The sequence below is a fragment of the Rhinatrema bivittatum genome, chromosome 5 (genome assembly GCF_901001135.1).
Source record: "Rhinatrema bivittatum chromosome 5, aRhiBiv1.1, whole genome shotgun sequence".
NCBI lineage: Eukaryota > Metazoa > Chordata > Amphibia > Gymnophiona > Rhinatrematidae > Rhinatrema > Rhinatrema bivittatum.
In genome coordinates, this window is record NC_042619.1 from 355,090,709 (window position 1) to 355,107,626 (window position 16,918).

Below are 16,918 nucleotides of genomic sequence, written 5' to 3' on the forward strand. Positions count from 1 at the left end.
CCCCTTAGTTAATGGCTAACGTCAATTTAAAAAAAAAAAAAGTGATATCATTCAAGGGATGGAAAACAATAAAGGGTAAAAAAAATAAAAAAAAGTTTGAGGTGTGAGGTGCCTGGTTGCCCAAATTTTCATGCCTGTCTGGCTGCGCTTAGAAATGTGTGCCAGGGAGGCGCATTCGTTTGAAACGAATGTGTAAAACATTTTGTTCCATTTTACACAAAAAAAAGTTACCCCCCCCCCCCCCCAAATATTCCTGAAATTTGTTTTTGGCAAATCACACACACTTATTTACCAACAATAAATTACATGAAAAAACGATAAAACAAAAAACAAAAAAACCCACCAAAAACAAAGACGCGCAATAAACCAACATTTTTTCCTGTGCACTTCCCTACTGTGTGCTACGGTGGCCCAGTACAGGGCTCTGGAAAGCAAACCATGTTGCTTGAAGCAGCACCACATGAGCAGCAGAGAAAGGCCACAGAGGCGCAGCAGAGCTAAAGATGAGAGGGAGTCAGGAAGACAAAAATGGAAGGAAAATAAAAATGTGTGTAATCAGTTAACAGGACACATAAATGGGGGAGGAATCTGAAGCCTGTTTTGGAGCCAAGCACCTGTCTATCAGGGGGGTTCACTAACATTTTGGCCAAACAGATGGTGTGGCTGGATTTCTATTGGCAAGGGCAATATTTTGCAAGTTGGAAACAGAAATCCAATTACACTTGGTCTCCCCTCTGTGACCCCCCCCCCCCCTCTCTGACGTCATCCCACCTTCCGTCGCTTCTGAGACCATCCCCTGAAGAAGACCCACATCTTGCAATCAGGGCTGGTGCTTCCATCAGGCAAACCAGGCTGTCGCCCAGAGTGCCAACATTTTGGGGGTGGAAAAGTCCTGCCAGTGTGAGGCATGGAGTGGTGTAAAGAAAGGATCGCTGCTGCCAATAGGAAGGAGCAACTGTGCTGGAGAAGCCACCAATAGGTAAGTTGGGGAGTTGGGTCCACCTAGGGTTCCAAATACTCTTGCACTGGCCCTGCTTGTGATAAAGTAGGGTCTCACGCACCAAGGTATAATCAACAAACAGAACTTTTATTTCTCTGGTTTCCCGCAGTTAGCCTTTACAAAAAATTGAAGAGGATTAAAAGACACTTTATTAGAAATCACAGGTTTCACAGAAAGGCTGCCACAGCATTAGAAAGCCAAATAACACATTAACAAAAATGCTTTTTCTAGGACAATGCACTCCTTATCCTTTACTAAGAGAAGTACTCCTCACTCTCCACTTCAGTAGGCTTTAATACTCACAGCCTCTCAGTTACGTCAGTACTCAATTATTTGAAACAGTCACCAGTCACCTCTGGTCCCTTTTCAACAGACTTCAAAACTCTTTATTTAGGCAGTAACAAGGGATTTCCCTGGAATCACAAGCTCATACCCTCCTGTCACACTCTCCAAACTTCCGGCTGGGCAGCCGATAAACAAAACGCGATCGAGCCCGATGGGGGAAAAAACCCACATGTGAATCTGAACCGGAATCCAAACCGATTCCGGTTCCGATTCGCATCTCTAATGCATAAGGTATATTTGCATGCACTCACTCAACTGTATGCAGATATAGCATGCATATTTATTGTAGATATCCTGCAAACCGGACCTATTTGTGGCAGCCCAAGACCAGAGTTGCCTACCCATAGAATAAGAGATCACAAATTGTAAATAGAAATATGCAGGCAAAATTCTTCTTTGAACTGCTGTCCAATTCTGCTCCATCACCTTCCCTATAGTTCCCTGTAGAGTGGAGGAGATGAGGAGCTGGATTAGGGAGCTCTTATTTGCTCTTCTCTGTGTTGTGTTTGTTCTAGTCTCACTCCTCTGGGGAGGAGAAGAATTGGAGCAAGGAAGCAGAGGACTGTTTTCTGCCTTTTGGGAGTCCGGGCACTATAGAGTCATGGGGCAGATCCCTGGGTTTTCATGCAATGGACCCACTGCTATGCCCATAGGTTAAAGCAGCTCTGTTGATGAAGCCCCTTAGGGCTTGACTGTTGTGGTTGAGGACCCAGCTAGTCTGGGGAACCTCAACGGGAACAAGCCAGGGCTACAGGGCAAGACATAACTAAGCTAGAGATTCTTCGGCCTACACCAGCCACCTCCCTGCAGGTTGAGTCCTTGGGTTCTGGTGGCTGGCAGGACTTAAGACATGGGCTTGGACTGAGGCTAGTGCTGGACTGAAGACTGGAGCCGAGGCAAAGCTGGAACCAAAGGCAGACGTGGAAATGTAGTCTGGAACTGGATGTAGGGAGGCGTGGCACACACAAGCAGGCAGGAACACTGGAGTAGGCTGGGACACTGGAGCAGGACAGGACAGACTAGACACGTAACACAAAAGGCCTAGGGAGGCCACAGAGCAAAACTTGGAAAAAGAAGACTTAAGGGAAGCCACAGAGACATGGGGCCAAGCAGGGAGCTGAGCAGACTCGATGAGAAGGCCCTGAGCATAAACAGAAGCAGGGTTAAATAGTCTGGACCCTGCCGAGTCATGGGATCACAGTGACTATGAGTGGAGAGAGGGTAAGAGCAGCTCCCCGAAGACCTCTAGTGGTTGGGAAGCTGCGTAACAGGCAGAATCACAACAGTAACCCCCCTCTTAAGCGCCCTGCCCCCCAGGTCCCACTATGAAGGAGAAGAATAGTCTTTGAGAGGTATGAATTGGCTGTACTCCTCCTGGGGTACCTGGACGGAACTGGGCCTCCTGGGGTAACGGGACTTGACTGGCTGTGGTAGCCTTCACTTCCGATCTGGGACAAAAGAAGAAACAAACATGGTTAGAGTTTGTTTCCCCCCACCCCAGAGAGTAAAAGGCAAACTCTGGGTGCTGAATACCAGATTTTTTTCGGGCAAAGGTTTTCTGGGGGTGAAGTACAGCACTAGAATTGGATTTGGGATTCAGTCTCTCATAGTTAGGTTCTGGGCCGGTAGTTGCTCTGGTAGACTGAGTCCGATCAGAGCCTGCTGTGGGGCTGGGCCCCTGAAGTAATCTTTAAGACCTCCTTCCCATGGTCAGACTTAAATAAAGCAGGCTGAACCAGGCTTCTGGCAGAAAGAGTCCAAGCTACTTTACGGGCGGGGGGGGGTTAAGCTCTAGTTAGCTTCTGATTAGGCCCAGTTGGCGTTTCAGGCTTCAAGGCAGGGCTTTCAGTATTAGTTAACAGAGCAGAAACCTCAGAGGCAGTAGAATGGAGTTTTAATACTTCGCGTTCAAGCACAGATTCTACAGGTAAGTCAACCAGAGCCGGGCGTACAATGCAGGCAGGTGTGTCCAGTAACCTGGGGAAATCAAAAGTCAAATTGGTAGGCAGGAGAAGCTGAAACACAAGGTAAAACTGGCACCTCTGGAAACGAATGCTTTTCCTTGTCATCCTCTATAGAGTTCTGCACAGAGATATCTTCAGGAAAAGTCCGAGCAGATGTGTTAGGAGCAGAGTGAAACTGTTTTCCTTTTTCTAGGGTGTAATGCTGTGAATTAACTCTTTGTGCGATGTGTGTTGATTGAAGCCACACTGGAATCAGGTTTCAGCTGCATGGCTTCCTTCTTACTTCTGACAATAGGAATGCTGGAGTCCTTTAATAAAGAATAGGGACGTGCAATCGTTTAGGACGAATTGGGCAATTTCGACGAAATTTCCTAATTCGTCCTGGTTCGGGGAACCCAAAAACCGAACCAAATTTTCCCGGAATTTCGAGAAAATTCGGTTTTCGGGTTAGTGCGCACTAACAAGAGTTAGCGCGTGCTGACTCCCGTTAGTGCGCCCTAACCCAAAATTCAAGTCCCCCGAATTACAAAGGCCCGAACCCGCGAGAAATACAAAATTTCCCGCGGCGGGTCAAAAACGAAACCCGAACCAAAAGTTTCGGGCTCTGCACATCTCTAATAAAGAATATACCTTTTTAACTTGATTGCAGGTTCTTTCTGTCTCTCTCTGTGCTCTTCTGAAACATTTTTTTCAGAAGCAGAACTTTAACAAAAGATCCCATGCTTCAGTTTTCTGTGACTGGTGCTGCATTTTAACTATTGGTTTAAGTGACTCTTGCCTAAGCACGGGCTTATCAGGCTTAGATTTTACATTCTCGTTACGGGGAAAGGAAACATCGGGCATTTCGTCAAAGGTCAGTTTGTGTATCCCACAATCAAAGCATGGGCTTTGCATAGGTGCACTGCTTGCACTCCCACAGGGCCGGGATGGGAGATTCACACCTCTAACATGCTAAAAATCCCGGGGGGGGGGGGGGGGGGGGTATGCCTTTTGCACTTAATGCAAACCCAGTCTTGTGCTGAAGGATTAACAGAGCCAAAAATGTTTTACTAGGCTTACCGTACAGATGAGAAATTCTGGACCTGCTACCACAGGGATGCTTTGGCCTTGTCATCCTTTTGAGGTTGAGGAACCCCCACAGGAACAATCCAGGGCTACAGGGCAAGACATAACTAAGCTAGAGAATCTTCAGACTTTACCAGCCTCCTCCCCCCTGCAGGTTGAGCCCTTGGGTTCTGGCAGCCAGCAGGACTTAGGCAGGGGACTTGGACTGAGGCTAGTAATGGACGAGACAGGAGCCTAGGCAAGGCTGGAACCAAAGGCAGGCATAGAACTGGAGTCTGGAATGGGATGCAGGAAGACGTGGCACACTGAAGCAGGCTGGGACACCGGAACAGGCTGGAACCTAGAACCCCGGAGTAGGCTGGGATACTGGAGCAGGACAGACAAGACAAAGACTAGACCAGACAGGCAAAAGCAGAAGACCTAGCGAGGCCACTGAGCTGGAACAGAAGGCGTAGGAAAGCCACAGAGAGCACTCAGAGACGTGGGGCCAAGCACGGAACTGAGCAGACCGGAAGACAAGGCCCTGAGCGTTACCAGAGGCAGGGTTAAATTGTCTGGACCTTACTGAGTCGTGTGATCACAGTGATTATGAGTGGAGACAGGGTAAAAGCAGCTCCCTGAGGGCTTCTGGTGGTTGGGAGGCTGCCTAACAGGCAGAATCACACTGATGCCTAGGGAAGTTGCCCCACTTACTACTGCCTAGTGCTGATACTGTACATCTGCTTTGAGCAGGACTAAATATGTTCAGGTCTGCGGATTGTGTGTATGTACTGGGATGAATAAGCGTTTGTGGGCATATCTATAGGCAAAGTGAGGGCCTTAATCCTAGAACATCTTTGATGACTCCACTTCCTGTGCACCATGAATACATTTGTTTTGAGGCTATACTGAACATGTTTTATTTGTATTTATTTTTTTTATTTTTAGCTGGATATATCCCAAATACCTGCTTTTATGAGAGCTGCCATTTGGAAGAGGGTTTTTGTTTTTTTGTTTTTTTTTTACTACTTATCTCAAGAATCTAAAAGGAATGGAGATTAAGTGATTCCTATATCTTTGCCCCATTACATTATCCTTTCAGTTCCCTCTCTCTTGTGAACTATGGAATATTTGCTCATTAGGGAATTTCTTTATTCAAAAGTAAAGGGGTAACCCTATGAAATTAATTAAATAATCTATTTTCTATTTAGATGGGATATTTTTTTTATTTGGATAACTATTTTTATTATCCTTGAGAAGATTATCCATCCTACAATTGTCACAAGGAAACAGCAATTGAAAGAGCAGAAATAAATAGTATCAAACAGATAACCAGACAGCAACACCAACAATGACTTCTCTGCTGCACAAGGTTATATCCTTGTGACATGAAGCTATGCACCTTGCAGTAGAGTAGTAAAGTTGTCGTTTAACGATAGTTTGATTATCAAAACGTAAAAAAGTTGTCTGCAGGATGAAACAGCAATAGAAAAAAATAAAATATGTTACGGCGAAAAACAAACCTGGAAAACTTTCTTTGAAAATGGAGTGCATGATAAATGTCTTCTAATTTGCAAAACACAACTTCCTCACGAACCTATGGCATTGTGTGGAGAATCCAGATAAGGTTGGTCCATGTCTGACACCACTGTTTCTGCTTTATCTGACACATCTTAGGAGGAGACTGTTTGCCCGTAATTCCCTTCAACCTACAAAGTAATGACACCAGATTAACATAAATACCAACACTATATTATACGGTATCAGTCTTGCATGAACGTTAATCTGATATTATTTTTTCTAGTTCTGTTCTCTGGAGCTGCGAATCTTTGATAATAAGGAAGACAATATATCAGCTTGTCTGAGGCATTTAATAAACAGTTTAGTACACTGTGAACTATGCTACAAAGTACATTCTTTTAATAACTATTATCCTGTAGTTATCTTGTTTATGCTACCAGTCTTGTTGAGTTACCAGTCTCATTTTGTCTCTTTTTATCCATCGCAAAGTGATTTAGACAGTTTAAAAGTAGCTCACTATGTTGTCAATAGCATATAATAGAATGATGAGTTCTGGTGCTTTTCATGTCTTGGGTTTTTGTTTTTTTTTTAGGCTTCATGCAATGAGATTCATCCCCCGTCAGTCAGTGATGAATGTCAGCAGACACACAGAAGACATCGGTTTCTGCTCTGCTGTTACCAAGCTGATGCAAAACTTGCCTTGCAGAGTAGAAGTCAACCCTCGCTTGCTGTGCCTTCTCAAAGTGTCTTTTTCATCTGTTGCAGTAATTGCGCTATCAAGAAATAAGCAATAATCTCACCCCCCCCAAAAAAAATAAAATTCATAGGAAAGAAGAAAGGAATTCAATAAGTATGCAAATACTATGCAGGTTTTGAACATATCCAGAGAAATGTCTTGAGCATTTTAGAACTGTACTACTGGATTTCGGGAAATATCGACTTCGCCTTCACTTGTCAGCTATTTGTATTTTGTCTGGGTCTTACCTGCATCAGGGTGATGAATGCCTGGGAAGTTCTGATGATCAGCCCGGTACCGCCCTGATTTTCCTTAAGGTACCTGAGGATGGCAGCGACCAACGAGCAGAAACTTTCAAGCACTCATACCAGACCACAATAATTACCTACAAATCAGAACACAAAACAAGAATCGTATTAATGTTTGTTTTAACTATAAACTGGATTATATCACTTAAAAGAAAAAACATTTCTACTTCTCCATTCTCCTACAAAAGTGCATAAAAATGAGAGTGAAAATGAAGAGCCTTAATAGGATTTTTTTTTTTATCTGCCAAGTGAATGTTCTAAAAATCTTTTATTTAGTACTTCTGTTTTAAAGAACTTAGAATAAAAGTGAAAAGCCCCAGAAAATGAACAGAAGGGGGCAGATTTTAAAACCTGCGCGCGGACGCAGATTTGTTCGAGCAGCCCGGCGTGGACAAATCTACGCCCGATTTTATAACATGCGTGTGCAAGCGCAGCCTGCTTCCGTTCCCTCCGCCCCCCCGCACCCTTCCCCTACCTAACCCACCCCCCAGCCCTAGCTAGAAACCCCCTTTACCTTTGTTGAAGAAATTACGTGCGCCAGCTGACGGCCGGCCCGCGATCCCGGGCACAGCGGCAAATGGTCGCTGTGACTGGAGGCTCAGTCCACGCCACGCTCCGCCCCCGGACCGCCCCGTTCCACCCACGCCCCGCCCCTTTTTGCAAGCCCCGGGACGTACGCGCGTCCCGGGGCTTGCGCGCGCTGCCGAGCCTATGAAAGATAGGCTCAGCGCACACAGCGGGAGGCAGGGGGTAGGTTTTTGGGGGGTTGCGCGCGTATCCTACCCACGCAACCCTTTGCAAATCCACCCCAAAATGTGCAAGTGATTCCCTAGTTGAAAGGCTGAATGAGTGTAAGCTCCAAGTTCAATCTATCTTTTGCACCCAGGGCTGGATTTAGGATTTGGGCACCCAATAGGTTTGCCAACTGGCTCCAGATTTTCAGTCCTGGTTTTACTCCATTGCATGCTGGGACTTATTCTGATTTCCCTATTGCATTCTCTAAGAAAAGCAAGACTATAAGTATCTGCATGCAGGGGAGTAAAACCAGGACTGGATCAACCTGTCCTGAAAATCTGGAGGCAGTAGTAATTTTTTGAATAAAGGTAGGGGGGGGGTCTAGATAGTGCTGGGGGTGGGTTAGGTAGGGGAAGGGAGGGGAAGGTGCGGGGGGGTGGAAGGAAAGTTCCCTCCGAGGCCGCTCCGATTTCGGAGTGGCCTCGGAGGGAACGAGCAGCGCGCGCAGGGCTCGGCACGCGCAAGTTGCACAAATGTGCACCCCCTTGCGCGCGCCGACCCCAGATTTTATAAGATACGGCGTATCTTATAAAATCCAGCATACGTTTGTTTGCGCCTGGTGAGCGAACAAAAGTACGCGCGCGCGCGTAGATTTATAAAATCTACTCCATAGGATCTGGAAAATTCTTTTTGTGTATGCTATCATGAATATTGGCTCGGGTGCAAGAGTTTTATTGTACCTGCAGTTCAGACTTACCCAGATTTAGAAATGGGGGATAACTACATTTATCTTATGCATATTAATTATGGTACACCCTGAATATCTTTCTGGCTGTTGGGTTCACCGGAGTAAGCTTGGGAACTCCTGGTGTAGAGCGAAGGTTCTGGAAGTGCCTTAAGGTTCCAGCCTGACACAGGTCCACCAGGAGAGGCTGATACCGTTCACGTTTTGTTCCATTGCGTGCATGGAGATACATTCTTACTTTCTTGAGGAAATGAGAACTACAGCGCCGTGCGTGCAATGACGTAAAATCAGGATTGGATCATCCTGCACTGGTTGACTTACCTGAGGTGGCAAACCATGGGGGGTAGATTTAAAAATAAATAAATAAATAAGTGCGCGCATCCGTGTGTGCGCGCTACCCGGCGCGAGCACACGGATGCGCGATTTTACAACATGCGCGCGCCGGCGCGCGCATGTTATAAAATCTGGGGCGGGGCAAGCAAGGGGGGAGGGTTGAAAATTGCAAATTACGTGCGGTGAAGAGATCGGGCCTCCCCCAGTTTCCCCCCCCCCCCCTTCAGACCGCTCCAATTAAGGAGCAGACTGGGAGGGACTGCTCCTACCTCTCTACCTACCCTCCTTCCCTCTTCCCCTCCCCTCTCCTCCCCGACACCCTTAGAAGGCCCTACCATTTTTTTTTCTTGTTTTAGAACTTACGCCAGCTCCTGAGTTGGCGTAAGTTGCGCGCGCCGGCAGAGCTACCTGTGTGCGATCCCCCGGCACAATGGCAAATGGCCGCTGTACCGGCCGCCTCCAGCTCCACCCCGCCCCCCTGGACCGCCCCTCCATGCCCCCCAGACTGCCCTTTTTCTTCGGCTCGGCTCTTGTGCGTGTAACGAGGGTTACGCGCACGGCCAGGCCCCTTTTATAATGCGCACGGCACTCACAAGGCCCTGCTGCACGTGTAAACCTCGTTTTTTTTATGCACGCCAGGGCATTTAAAATCAGGCTGCAAAAGTTTCATTTCACTATTTTTGCATTCATGTTTTTTTGTGGAACCTCTGCATGTCAATATTTTAAAGAAGTGCTTTCCTTAAAAGAGAGCTGCAGCCTCTGTGTTCCAAACAGTGTTTAAAAAAATAGTTGATAAATTAAAACTCATCTTTTATTTATTCAAAATCTTACAAATTTATACTTTTTTTTATTTTGTAAATTATTTAAACTGCTTCTGTGTAATTTGATGAACTCCTGGGTGCAGCCATGATTGAAATGGTGTCATAAAATAATATTTAATAGACCGGGATCTGGTTGATTTATGGAGTGCATGGTACAATCTGTGATGTAATAACCACCAGTAGGAACCAACCAAACTCAGTAAATGTCTGGTAACTGGTGACTTTCTTTCATGGCTGATACCAGAGGGACATGGGTATAGTAGGGAATCTACTTATAAAATTAGGAAACAACGAATTAGAATTTTCATTGATGTAATGTTGAGAATTTTGAAATACTGCACAGTATACAAAGAAAAAAAAGCCCTCTTTCAAGTAACATAGATGAATACATTTCTGTTTCCTTTTTTTCTTTTGAGGTCAAGGCTATTGACACAGTTCTACACAGGAGGTTAATAAATTAGCTGAACAGCCTCAGTGCGGATTCTAAGGTGATAAACCGGATTGAGTGAAAGGCCACAGAGGGAAGTGATAAATGGAGATCACTCGAAAGAAAGGATGGTTGAGAGGGGCTCATCAGTGGTACGCCTCCGGGATAACTCCAGTTCTATTCAACATGAGATTGTATACATTTTTGAGTTATGCACACGAAAACTAAGCTTTTGATTATTTTCCCATGCAGAATGCATCCATTTCTTCTACACAATTTTTTTGTGCATGCAAAATATGCCCACACAGAAAGGGGCACCAACGGAGGCAATCCAGGGGCATGACTTAACTGGGGGTTAAGTGACATGCATGAGTGTGGTCAGGGAAATCGCAGTCCTAGATTTATTCAGGTAAAATTATATGTGTTACTTTGCTCCCGAATATTCGGTGGGAGACCGGCGCATAACTTCCTGGGAAAATTATTCTGCTTGCTGCATCACTTCATGTTGACCTTAATATTTATAAGTGATAGTGTAGAGGGATTAGTAGGGAATGTTTGCCTTTTTTTCAGATAATACCTGACTTCCAACAGGATGAACATGCTAGATGAAGTTGAAAAAGTGAGGAAAGCAGGAGGAGTGATCAAGACTAGTTTACCATCTAAATTGAATGCAAAAAAAAAGTGTAGCGTAATGCATTTGGGGCATAGGTATCCAAAAGAACAGTACGTGAAGAGGGGTGAAGCACTGATGCACACCAGAGAGAAGAGAGATCTCAGGCAAGGTCATATACAATGACCTAACGATAGCAAAAAAAAAAAATACAACAAGGCAGCGGCAAGTGCTGGAAGAATATTAGGATACATAGGCGAGACGTATTCCCAGTACAAAGAGGAGGTGACATGATGCTTCTGTACAAATCATTATTGAGACCTCTTCTGGAAATTTGTGTGCAATTCTGGAGGCCATTTCTCCAGCAGATTATCTTCAAAGAAAGGGTGGGATATATGTGTGGGCCGGTAACTCTCAGGGACAGGCTTTGCAGGGTTCTTTCCCATAGGAGACAAGTATACACTTCGATGACCTATTGATGGGGAATACTATATTCAAAGATCTTCTCTTCACAAATAAGTCCACACACATAAGAGCTATATTCCTAAAGACTTCAATTTATTTCAGTTTAAGGTGGAGGATGATCAACCTCACAAAATGCAACAGTTTTATTCACATCCCATCCAACAGCATTTGGCAGAACATGTTTGATATACTGTCACAGATGTTCAAAACTAGACTATCAAGATTACTCCTAGTCTCAACCCTGGAGAGCTCTTCAAACTCCGAACATTTTACAAAACCCTTTTGCTGGAAATGAACACACTTCACTTCTTTCTCTCCCAAGTGGTTAATTCATTAGATAAACTACCTGGATATCCATCCAACACTATTGGATCAGGATCTCGATTCCAAATTAGTATGATGACTGAGTTATCTTGGTTCCTGGATTCAGATGAACAAAATTCCAAAAATCCCATAACTCAGTGTTCTTCCACCAAAACTGCATTACCCTGTCAAATGTACAGGAAAAAACACCACGGTAATTGGATTTATAACAAAAATAGTGTGACCAGCTCCTGTAGCCCTTCAGTGTCCCACAGGCAACTCCTGGAGGCACGTCTTTTCTCCATCTCAATATACCTGTAATGGACCAGTCCTCTTACCCCCTGCATGGCACAAACCAGATTGCACAGGGATGCATAGAGCTAGGAAAACATCAATCATGGTTTGGGCATGGATTTAAATATAATTTTTTAATAAGTAAACAAAGGATTTTACACATGGAACAGCTTCAGTGGAGGTGTTAGAGGCCAAAACAAAATTTAAGAGAGCTTGGGATAAGCACAAAGGGTAAAGCCTGAGATCTGATATTATAGGCTCTGCAGTCCTTATCTGCCATCATTTTCTGTTTTAAACTGCATACTCTGCAGATTGCAGGGCTAGTCTAGGAAATCTGAGTATAAATATAATAATATTTCACAGAAACCCATCAAATCAAAGAATCAGCAAACAGGTAAGTTATCTGGGTAATATTATGTCCAGATATTCAGCAGGATTTATCTAAGTCCACCACTGAATATACCTGGATAAAGTTACAAGCATAACTTTAGCTGGAGAACTTTAGGACAGCTATTCTTCCAAACAGTCTTATGCACATAACTTTAGCCGGACAGTGCTGTGCTCCTGAAAAACCTCCAGAGTCACCACTATTATCTGGATTATTTATTTATTTATTTATTTATTTATTTATTTATTTAAAAGCTTTTATATACCGGAATTAAGTTCTGTGCGCATGTGGAGACCCTCTGATCTCCACTAGGTGGCCCTAGATCCCTGCCTTTTTAGGTAGTGAGTAGTGAGGGAGATACCTCTGGATCCAGGACATGTCCCTCATCCTGGTTCCTCCCTGGACAATGACAACAAGTCCTCGATCCAGAGGCCAGGCAGCAGAAGATTTGAGAGCTCCTCTCTATTCCAGTGAAGGGGTTTCATTCATTTATTTATTTATTTATTTATGAGCTTTTTATATACCGATCCTCATGAAAAATCATATCACATCGGTTTACATATAACTACAGTTGGAAGTACAATAAACAGGGGGACTTTAACCTGGAAAAAACAACTCTAGTCGGAGTCACAAACAAGGGTAGAGGGCCAGATTATTATCATTCTGCGAGATGAGTAAGAGGTCAGTTTTAGAAGTGTAAGGGGTTGCAGTGACTGCTTTCACTATCAGAGGAAGAGATGGGACTAAGTACATGGTTTTCCCCTATTTGGTTGTGAGGAGATTTATAACCACTCTTTCTCATATTTTGGAGCTGGGCTGTAATAGCCAGATTCCTGGTAAGACCTTTCCTCATGAGAAGTCACAACTGGAGGATCCCAAATAGAAGAAGCAGTATCATTTTTGAAGAACCGCAATGGGATTTCTTCTTTGGGAACAGAGGTCACAGGTGGGGAAGATCTGGATGCTGTTGGAAATCAAGTATGCATTTTTGGGTCTTAAGAGACCATCAAGCTAGGTTGAGAGAACATTGTACATATCTCATCGTTGTTGAATTTCCTCACTTTGAAGGACATCAAATCTTCACAAGAGAGTACTGTTCTGTTCGTACTTCTCACTCTGCATGTCAAAGTGGCCCCTAACCCCTACACTACTACCTAAACCTCACCTCAAGTTACTAGGTGGGCCTCTTATAGTAGCATAAATAGCTGCTTACTATGGTGCCACCCCCAAAGGCTCTCACTTTCTCTTTCTTTCTCTCTCTCTCTCTCCTCTCACATCTCATGCCCTTCCCCCAATCCCCCCCCCCATCTCAGGTCCCTCCCCAGCCTAAAAATGCCAAAAACACAATTTGGGAAAAAAATCACAATTTGCATTATGGGCATATCACACAGCTCAACACCAATGAAAAAGGTGTAGTTGTTTTCGGCATTACAATTGTGTGATATCATGCATTATGGCTTTGCATGTTGCGAAGCCAGCCCACTTTTACAAAAATCCTGCCCCCGACACCTCCCCTTTTAAAAATTAGCATTGCACCATGCGTTATGGTGCTTTTCGCATGCATTAAGGTATTTTTCGCATGTAAAAACGCCTTAATGCATGCGAAAATGCCATGACACGAGTTGGAAAATAACCCCCTTAGATAGTAACTGCAGATACCCCACAGAGCTGGATCTGGAGCGACTGGAGGAATGGACTGGTGGAGGAGGATAAGGAAAGCGAGTGTGACTGGAAAGGTCGGAAAGAGTTAGACTGGTGGAGATGGACTAGTGGAAGGAGAGGGAGAGACTGGTGGAAGACTGGAAGAGGGAGAGAGAGTGGTGGGGATGGACTGGTGGAAAAACAGAGACAGAGCAATTGGTAGGGCTGGACTGCTGGAAGGAGAGAAAGAGAGTGACCGGCAGGGATGAATTGGTGGAGGGAGAGAGGGGGAATGGTTGGGATGGACTGTGGATTAAAGACAGAGAGTAAGAAACTGCTTAACATTTCTATAGCACTAAATAACATATGCAGTGCTACACAACATGCGCAGGGAGATGTGGAGAGAGGTTTGATGCACATATTTTCTCCCAGCTCCCACCCCCAACATGGTATTTTTTGAAAATTATTACAAGTTTTAAAGAAAATCACCTATGACAGGAAAACTACCCTATCAGTTTGAGCTTGACAGGGATCCAATGGCTCTCTCCACACCTGCCTATTACCAAATTCCACATACGAACAGATAGTAGCTCATAAAGCAGGAGGCACTGCTACAAACATTTTGCACCATTGTTACAAAGTGCTGGGCATGCATGTCAGTGGCATCTCTAGACAGAAGAACCTTCTAAGTAACAAAAAATACCCTGGCCGGTTTCAACCACTACCACCAATATAATACCTGCACCTCACGTTCTACAATACCCTGTTGCACCAGGAGGTAGACCCTTGGCCTAGTGCTGGATTGGTAGGCTCCCTGGTCGGATCCAGAGAGTGCCTGCCACCAGGAGATGGAGCACAAGAGGTGACAGAGGCTAGCTGGAGCTTCGCCACTAACAACCCTAGGTACCCCCGGGTTGAGCCCTTGGGTACGCTGGCCGCCTGGTCTTAGGTGGGCCTCACAGGATCTCCTAGATAAGAAGTTCAGGCATGTGCCCACCACGATCAAGGGTGCGTGGTCGATACTCAGGCCGGAAGTCCTGGGAATCTGAGAAGGCCAGAAGAGAGTCTCTGGATGTATAGCAAGGATCAAGGCCAGATTCAAGGAAGCGTTGTCAGCCAATGCAAGGGTCAGAGCCAGTAATTAGTCCGTGGGTAGTCAGCAAAAGCAGAGGTCAAGTTCCAGGAGGCAGTCAGATGTGGTTGGTAATCAGGCAGAAGGTCAGAGGCAGGCAGCGAGCAGATGTGGTTGTAGAGGCAGGCAGAAGGTCAGAGGCAAGTAGCGATCAAATGTAGTCAAGGGAAGCCGAGGTCAGTACCGAGAAGACAGACTGAAAGGTACTACCTGGGGAGACGGAGAAGGACGCTGGAACAGAAGGACGCTGAAACAGGACTGGAACGAGACTGGAACAGGACTGGAACGAGACTGGAACAAATGCTGGAACGAGACTGGAACACAGACCTGAAATGCAGAGGCAAGCTAGAAATCACAGCGTGATCGACCCGAACGAGGGCTCGCCGGTCCTGGCCCCCAGACAACTCGAAGAGGACACCGGATGGAACGGCAGGATACGGTCGACTGGAGTAGGTCCTGATGAGCCTTGAACTGACAGAGATGGATCGCACGTTCTTGGCGGGGAAGGACCCGAATGTCAAGGCAAGGAAGTCAGGGCAGGAGCTTCCTGAAATAGGTCCCTTAATCAGGGCGCGCCGCAGAGCTGGAACCCGCCCCTAGCCCGATAAGGTGCCGAGTGGTCCGCGCGCGCGCGCGCGCCTAGGAGGCGGGGCCAATGCCACGGACGTCGCCGAGCCCCGCCGTGAGGCCTGCTTGGAGGATGAAGGCTCGGCGACCGCCGCCGTGGGAAGCCGAGTGCTACCGCTGCAGGGGTGGTCGACCCGGGACCCCCGGAGGAGGCCTGTGCGCGGGCCGAGCATGGACGAGACGCGCAACATACCCCGCATTCACAGAAACTCCCCCAACAAAGGGTGAAGAGGAGAGAACGGACACTTCTCCTTACTGCCCACCAAAAAAAAAAAAAGTTATACTATTCAAATTCTGTTGCCACCTCAGTAACGGCAACACAAATTCCCTCCATTATCAGTACCATTGTATAATACAAAATCCTGCGAAAATGTACTCAGAACCTATAGGAAATCTAGCATGGAAATCTACCAGACTCAAACAGTAATCACCTTACCTATGAAAAAGCAACACTGCAAATATTACCTCAGGCCCCAAAACAGCAATACAACTCCTAATAGGAAATCAGAACAAGTCAGGCTGCTATAGATCCCTATATAGAAACTACATACAAGCAGAATACCTCACCTAAGTCACACATGGAGAATACATGCAGACCCTTGCCAAATACAGAATACAGAGCGAAAAGTATAAATACTAGGGATGTGCATCGGGTGCCCGATCATTTGCGCTTTCGGGTTCGTCTGGCCGCGGAGATTGGCATTTTTTTTTTTTTAGTAAAAAATCGTTTTTGGCTTAGTGCGCACTAACAGGAGTTCTTCATAAAACATTGAATAATACAATCAAGAAATAAAAATTTCAATAATAGTTAAACCATACTAATAAAAATAATATTTCAAAACAACTGTAGTATAAAACATCCAATAATATAAAACTCATATAAATTATTTTTAAATTTTGGAAACAATAATAAAATATTTCAAAACATCATATACATCAAACAACAGCCAATAATTACTAGTAAGGACTTAAATTTTCCCCATTCTCCATACCTGGGAACTTTTGATTTCTAGTCACCATGAGATTGCTGTGGATTAGTAGAGGTGGGGAGCAGGGTTCACAAACTTTCTCCTCTCTCTCAAACCCAAACACATGCACTCCCTCTCTCTCACACAAGCTCACAGAAACACACTCCCTCTCTCTCATATACACACACTCTCACACATACACATGCTTCCTCTCTCATACATATGTGCTCTCTCACACACACATTCTCTCTCATTCACATGCTCCCTTCACACCCACACACACATGCTCACACCCACACAAAAACTCCCTCTCTCTTGTACACACATTCTCTCTCTCTCATTCACATCCTTCCTCTTTCACACACACACGCATGCTTATACCCACACAGGCATTCCTTCTCTCTCAAACAACATGCTCCCTCTCTCTCATACACATATGCTCACACACAAACTCTCTCTGTCTCTCATACATCCATGCTCTTTCACTCAAACACTCCCTCTTTCTCAAACA